Below are 6,627 nucleotides of genomic sequence, written 5' to 3' on the forward strand. Positions count from 1 at the left end.
AATGGTCTAACATGAAAACAGATTTCATACATATAAAAAATGTCCCTTTTTCAGGACCCTGTCTTTCAAAGATCATTTGTAAAAATCCAAATAACGTCACAGATCTTCATTGTAAAGGTTTTAAACAATGTTTCCCATGCGTGTTTAATGAACCATAAGGAATTAATGAACATGCACCTGTGGAATTGTTGTTAAGACACGTAAACAGCTTACAGACAGGTCACAGTTATGAAAACTTAGGACACTATAGAGGCCTTTCTACTGACTCTGAAAAACACCATAAGAAAGATGCTCAGGGTCCCTGCTCATCTGCGTGAACGTGCCTTAGTCCATGCTGCAAGGAGGAATGAGGACTGCAGATGTGGCCAGGGCAATAAATTGCAATGTCCGTACTGTGAGACGCCTAAAGACAGTGCTATAGGGAGACAGGACAAACAGCTGATTGTCCTTGCAGTGGAAGACCATGTCTAACAACACCTGCACAGGATTGGTGCATCCGAACATCACACCTGCAGGACATGTACAGGATGGCAACAACAACTACCGAAGTTACACGAGGACGCACAATCCCTCAGTGCTCAGACTGTCCGCAAGGCTGAGAGAGGCTGGACTAAGGGCTTGTAGGCCTGTTGTAAGGCAGGTCCTCACCAGACATCACCGGCAACAACGTTGCCTATGGGCACAAACCCACCGTCGCTGGACCAAACAAGGATTGGTAAAAAGTGCTCTTCACTGACGAGTCGCGGTTTTGTCTCACCAGGGGTAATGGTCGGATTCGCGTTTATCGTCGAAGGAATGAGCGTTACACCGAGGCCTGTACTCTGGAGCAGGATCGATTTGGAGGTGGAAGGTCCATCATGTTCTGGGGCGGTGTGTCAAGGCATCATCTGACTGTGCATTACGGCCACACAAAGGGGATACCGCCGGGAAATTGTAGGGGGATTAGTTGGACCGCAGAGTGAAGGAAAAGCAGCCAACAATTGCTCAGCATATACGGGAACTTCTTCAAATCTGTTGGAAAAGCATTCCAGGTGAAGCTGGTTGAGAGAATGCCAAACTACTTTGAAGAATCTGAAATGTTAAATATATTTTGACTGGTACTGTAAATCTAACAAGACTCCAGATACACTATAACTCCTTTGGCAGGTAATCTGCCCCGAAGATGCAGGTAACTTCCAACGTGGGCAGTTTTTGCCAGATCCAGTGCACCATTCACAATTAACCAAAACAAGATCTCTTCTAGTCACCTTGATTGACTAAACCTTTCCCACTGCTCTCTTCACAGTCCAAATGGATCTCCCAAATGAACCCTCTTGTCCAAAAAACGCGCTCCAACAAGAAATGCACTATTGGACCGATCCTTGTCTTCCACTGTTACAGTTTTCTAGGTGTGAAGGAGAGTCGGACCAAAATGCGGCGTGGAGATTACGATCTATGTTTAATAAACAAAGGTGAACGCGAATCAATTACAAAAACGTAACGAAAACCGAAACAGCCTATACTGGTGTAAATAAACACAGATCAGGACAATCACCCACGAAACACTCAAAGAATATGGCTGCCTAAATATGGTTCCCAATCAGAGACAACGATAAACACCTGCCTCTGATTGAGAACCACTTCAGACAGCCATAGACTTATCTAGAACACCCCACTAAAGCTACAATCCCAATACAACACACACCACATACAAAAATCCATGCCACACCCTGGCCTGACCAAATAATTGAAGACAAACACAAAATACTTCGACCAGGACGTGACATCCACTATAACTTTTGTTTGTTTTGTTCCATTCTTTGACTTCACCATTTTCACCACCTGGAGGACCCAGGTGAGGTTTTCAAAAATAAATTCCCAAAAGTATTTTCTGGTCGAGGAAGGATAGAAGGTGACTACAAAATCTGCCTGAAAGAGGATGCTGTCCCCTATTCCCTTACCCCCCACCTTGTGCCTATCCCTTTATTGGCCAGAGTAAAGGAAGGGTTGGGGAGGATGGAAGAAATTGGGTCGGTGTCTAAAATAGAGAGTCCCACAGATTGGTGTGCAGGGATGGTAGTGGTCCCAAAAGCCAATGGGGACATAAGGATCTGTGTGGACATGACTAAATTGAATGAGGCACTCTGCAGAGAGAGACACATCGTACCATCAGTGGAGCAGTCACTAGCTCAGTTGGATGGCTCACAAGTCTTCACAAAGCTGGATGTTCTGGTTCAGGTTTCTGGCAGATATCGCTGTCATCAGAGAGTAGGGAGCTCACAACGTTTATAACACCGTTTGGCTGTTGCTGTGTTAATGTTTTGCCATTTGGAATCTCTTCCGGTCCTGAGCATTTCCAAAGACGCATGTCCCAGCTGTTGGATGGGCTGAGTGGCGTCATAGTCCACGCGGACGATGTGCTCGTGTGCGGAAGCGACAGAGCAGAACAGGATGTAAGGCTCACAGCAGTTCTGATCCAACTCCAGGAGACTGGCCTGACACTAAATGAAAAACGCACTTTTGCACAGTCAGAGTCCTTGTTCTTGGGACACAAAATCAGTGCAGCTGGAATAGAGCTGGACCCGGAAAAGATCAGTGCCATCACAGATATGCTCAGACCCCAGAATGTGGCTGAAGTCAGGACCTTGGGCATGGCCACATATGTGGGTAAGTTCCTCCCACAGTTTTCAGATACAACCAACCCCCTGAGAGACTTACTAGCCAAAGAGAATGACTGGTCATGGGGTCACATGCAACAGGTGGCTTTTGACAAAATCAAAGGAGACCTGGCCTCACAGAGAGTGCTGTCCCAGTATCGTCCCCACGCTAAGACAAAGGTATCAGCAGATGCATCATCCTTTGGGCTAGGGGCGGTCCTCACACAGATGCAGGACAACATGGAGTGGCGTCCAATAGCATACATCTCCCGAAGCTTATCCGACACAGAGCAAAGTTATGCTCAAGTGGAGAAGGAGGCATTGGCTATCACATAGGCATGTGAAAGGCTCAGCCAATACCTTATTGGCCTGCAGTTTACAGCAGAGACTGACCACAAACCACTGTTGGCTCTGTTAGGGACAAAATCACTGGACGCCTTGCCTCCTAGAGTTCTGCGCTTCTGCCTCAGATTACTGAGGTTCACCTACAAGATGGTGTATGTGCCAGGGAAGGCACTGATCACAGCAGATACACTCTCCAGGGCCCCAATTAAATGTCCATTATCAGAGGAGGAGCTATGTCTAGAGGGTGAGGTACAGGTGTCCATTAATGCAATAAGGGACAGCCTACCTGCATCTCAGACCAAACTGCAGCAGATTGCAGAGGAGCAACAACGAGACCACATCTGCCAACAGATAGTGCAGCAATGCAAAAAGGGATGGAGGAACTGCCTCAGCTGCTGAAGCCCTATTGGGTGCACCAAAGTGACTTCCACTATAATGGAGACCTTCTCATGAAAGGACAATGGATAGTTATCCCAGAGACTCAACCAGAAATGCTAGACAGAGTGCATGAGCGACACATGGGGATAACCAAATGCAGACTGAGGGCTCAACAGTCAACAGTCAACAGTGTCTTGGTCTGAGTACTCAGATTGCCAAGTTGTTGGCCCAGTGTGAGGTCTGTACAAAATGTCAACCTTGTCATCCGGAGACACTGATGGCAACGGAGCTGCCAAAACGGCCATGGCAAAAGGTAGGGGCAGATATGTTCTATTGGAAAAAATTACACTTATCTGCTAGTGGTAGATTACTATTCAAGATACATTGAAATAGCAAAGACACCCATAACCACATCAGCTGGTGTTAATGGATAAAAGTCCATTTTTTCCAGGCAAGGGGTCGCTGAGGTCCTGGTTACAGATAACGCTCCCCAGTTCTCTGCAAGCTCCTTTTCTGTTTTTGCCGCAGAATATGACTTCACATGTGACCAGTAGCCCCTACCATGCACAGAGTAATGGCGAGGCAGAGAGAGCTGTGAAAACAGTCAAGGAACTGCTGAAAAAGAACAAGGATCCATACAGGGCTCTGTTAGCTTACAGAGTTACACCACTGTATCATAGGCCGTCGCCTGCCGAGCTCCTAATGTTCATACTGTTTCAGGATGTGAAGTAGCGTGTTAGAGAATAACACTGGTTTCCAAATTGCATTTCAAGATAATTGTGTAGTTTAGAGTGTGTAGACTTAGAGTGATTATCTTAATTTACCGAGGTTAGCTAGCCAGCTATTTGTCGTCCTTAACGTAGGAGATACTGCTAGCTAGCTAGCCAACAGCTAGCCAACGTCTACCAAATTGAACTTCAACTACCCGGTCAACATTCCGCTTCGCTCCACAGGTAGCATCGCATTTTCATTTCACTTCATTACAGTACAACGGTTTGATTTGTTTGATCGTAGCTAGCTAGCTACATAGCCGTCTTTGTATCTAAGACAATTGTGTAGTCTAGAGGGATTTTCTAGGTTAGCTAGCCAGCTATTGTCGTTCTTTTAACGTAACGTTACGTAATCAACACTGCTAGCTAGCCAGCTAGCCAGCTAGCCCCCGAATAGCAGCACTGTAGAAACTATTACACTCGACGGAACGACTTGATTAGTGTAGTGTCAACAACGCAGCCACTGCCAGCTAGCCTACAAAGTCAACAACGCACCCACTGCCAGCCAGCCTACTCCAGCAGTACTGTATCATTTCAATCATTTTAGTCAATAAGATTCTTGCTACGTAAGCTTAACTTTCTGAACATTCGAGACGTGTAGTCCACTTGTCATTCCAATCTCCTTTGCATTAGCGTAGCCTCTTCTGTAGCCTGTCAACTATGTGTTTATCTATCCCTGTTCTCTCCTCTCTGCACAGACCATACAAACGCTCCACACCGCGTGGCCGCGGCCACCCTAATCTGGTGGTCCCAGCACGCACGACCCACGTGGAGTTTCAGGTCTCCGGTAGCCTCTGGAACTGCCGATCTGCGGCCAACAAGGCAGAGCTCATCTCAGCCTATGCCTCCCTCCAGTCCCTCGACTTCTTGGCACTGACGGAAACGTGGATCACCACAGATAACACTGCTACTCCCACTGCTCTCTCTTCGTCCGCCCACGTGTTCTCGCACACCCCGAGAGCTTCTGGTCAGCGGGGTGGTGGCACCGGGATCCTCATCTCTCCCAAGTGGTCATCCTCTCTTTCTCCCCTTACCCATCTGTCTATCGCCTCCTTTGAATTCCATGCTGTCACAGTTACCAGCCCTTTCAAGCTTTACATCCTTATCATTTATCGCCCTCCAGGTTCCCTCTGAGAGTTCATCAATGAGCTTGATGCCTTGATAAGCTCCTTTCCTGAGGACGGCTCACCTCTCACAGTCCTGGGCGACTTTAACCTCCCCACGTCTACCTTCGACTCATTCCTCTCTGCCTCCTTCTTTCCACTCCTCTCCTCTTTTGACCTCACCCTCTCACCTTCCCCCCCTACTCACAAGGCAGGCAATACGCTCGACCTCATCTTTACTAGATGCTGTTCTTCCACTAACCTCATTGCAACTCCCCTCCAAGTCTCCGACCACTACCTTGTATCCTTTTCCCTCTCGCTCTCATCCAACACTTCCCACACTGCCCCTACTCGGATGGTATCGCGCCGTCCCAACCTTCGCTCTCTCTCCCCCGCTACTCTCTCCTCTTCCATCCTATCATCTCTTCCCTCTGCTCATACCTTCTCCAACCTATCTCCTGATTCTGCCTCCTCAACCCTCCTCTCTTCCCTTTCTGCATCCTTTGACTCTCTATGTCCCCTATCCTCCAGGCCGGCTCGGTCCTCCCCTCCCGCTCCGTGGCTCGACGACTCATTGCGAGCTCACAGAACAGTGCTCCGGGCAGCCGAGCGGAAATGGAGGAAAACTCGCCTCCCTGCGGACCTGGCATCCTTTCACTCCCTCCTCTCTACATTTTCCTCCTCTGTCTCTGCTGCTAAAGCCACTTTCTTCCACTCTAAATTCCAAGCATCTGCCTCTAACCCTAGGAAGCTCTTTACCACCTTCTCCTCCCTCCTGAATCCTCCTCCCCCTCCCCCCCTCCTCCCTCTCTGCAGATGACTTCGTCAACCATTTTGAAAAGAAGGTCGACGACATCCGATCCTCGTTTGCTAAGTCAAACGACACCGCTGGTTCTGCTCACACTGCCCTACCCTGTGCTCTGACCTCTTTCTCCCCTTTCTCTCCAGATGAAATCTCGCTTCTTGTGACGGCCGGCCGCCCAACAACCTGCCCGCTTGACCCTATCCCCTCCTCTCTTCTCCAGACCATTTCCGGAGACCTTCTCCCTTACCTCACCTCGCTCATCAACTCATCCCTGACCGCTGGCTACGTCCCTTCCGTCTTCAAGAGAGCGAGAGTTGCACCCCTTCTGAAAAAACCTACACTCGATCCCTCCGATGTCAACAACTACAGACCAGTATCCCTTCTTTCTTTTCTCTCCAAAACTCTTGAACGTGCCGTCCTTGGCCAGCTCTCCCGCTATCTCTCTCAGAATGACCTTCTTGATCCAAATCAGTCAGGTTTCAAGACTAGTCATTCAACTGAGACTGCTCTTCTCTGTATCACGGAGGCGCTCCGCACTGCTAAAGCTAACTCTCTCTCCTCTGCTCTCATCCTTCTAGACCTATCGGCTG

Source organism: Oncorhynchus masou, chromosome 9 (genome assembly GCF_036934945.1).
Source record: "Oncorhynchus masou masou isolate Uvic2021 chromosome 9, UVic_Omas_1.1, whole genome shotgun sequence".
Taxonomy (NCBI): Eukaryota; Metazoa; Chordata; class Actinopteri; order Salmoniformes; family Salmonidae; genus Oncorhynchus; species Oncorhynchus masou.